At 59.2% G+C, this 1,352-nt stretch overlaps 1 pseudogene; it reads left to right on the top strand.

The window, feature by feature from the left end:
* Positions 1–1,213, top strand: part of LOC115296426 — a 7,058-nt pseudogene extending 5,845 nt beyond the window's left edge.
* The last annotated feature ends 139 nt before the right edge of the window (positions 1,214–1,352 follow it).

Raw genomic sequence — 1,352 nt, 5'->3', positions numbered from 1 at the left:
GCAGCAAATGAGATCCCAGGAGGTTCTTACTGAAGGTACCACGGTCAGCAAGCTGGACTCAGTCCTAGCAAGCTTTCCAGACTCCTCTGCTGCCTGCAGAGGGAATATTCAAATTTGTGTAGACTGGCACTTGGAAATGGCACGTGCCATGCACCCCACCAGGCTACTCTTGTGAACCTGCGTCTCCAGACCCTTGCCCCATACCAGATCCCTGACTGAACTCACCTGTGCGGCTGGAGCTGCTCAGTAAGCACCCCGCCAGCCCACAGAGCGCAGCTGGGCATTATCTGAGGCTGCGGAGTCTCGGCTTCACCACATTCATCACCCCCAGGCCAGAGGGAGCCCCCCACCTGAAGTCTTCCTTGCATGCACCTTTCCAAGCTCGGCCCCTATTTGGAATGGCTCACCAGTCACCATGGCTCTCTGGTGTCTCTAAGGGAAGGATATTCCTCCTGCAACCAAGGAGCCGCGTCCAGGCAGATCCCTGCAGCCTCCTCCACCTGCGCCTCCAGAGCGGCTACGCACAATTGGGTAGATCATGTGAAATGGGTATATGCGCTGTAACCCCAACAGCCCACTCTGAGACCCGGAACCTCGGGACTTGCTCTGTTGTAAGTCGCTGGCAACACACCCCCAAGTCTCTCCCATGCATAACATGGACCCTGTCCGCTCACCAGTGGCAGTGGGGTCCTCCAGGCCTGTGCGGAATACATCGGTCCCGAAGCACCTGCCTAGCCAGCTGGCTGCTGGGATCAAACCTCGCCAGTGCTTCTGAGCAGCAGCTGTATCTGGGGACAGTCAGGCCCACTCTGTGGCCCGGCTGCAGGAACAAGTCCCTGCCTTCGCGGGCGCTCAAGGCGCAGGTGCTTCTCATCAAGGACCACAGTCTGTGACCGCAGACCAGCCTGGCAAATGGTCCGCTTTCCCTCAGGTTAATCGTAAAGGGAAATACGTGCTCTGGGTAGGTTCAGGCTTGTAAATAAGCACAGTGTGTGTCCACCACAGCCCCCTGGAGACGCGGTCACACCCATCACCTGCCTCCCCTCCGGGTCCTCGCTCCCAGGACACAGGCAGCGCTCTGAAGTGCAAAGACGCTGTCAGCCGGGTGAGGCCCTTCCAGCAGGTGGAGATCCAGGCCCATAGGAATCCCTCCATCAGCCTCCGGGTAAAAAAGGCGTCTCCCCTCCCCCAAGGCTTCTCAGAGGACAGTTGACCCGGTACAGTCAGTCCCCCCCTCCCCCGCCTGGTGTGGTCCTGGGCTTACCAAGAGTCAAGGTTCCAGAGTGTCTGTTAGAGAACCTGGTGGTGCCAGAGAAGTCGTCTTGGTGGGTGGTGGTTGGGGGCGGGGCCGT

Source organism: Suricata suricatta, chromosome 7, assembly GCF_006229205.1.
Source record: "Suricata suricatta isolate VVHF042 chromosome 7, meerkat_22Aug2017_6uvM2_HiC, whole genome shotgun sequence".
In the NCBI taxonomy this organism is placed as follows: domain Eukaryota; kingdom Metazoa; phylum Chordata; class Mammalia; order Carnivora; family Herpestidae; genus Suricata; species Suricata suricatta.
This window is presented reverse-complemented; position numbering and strand designations above follow the sequence as displayed.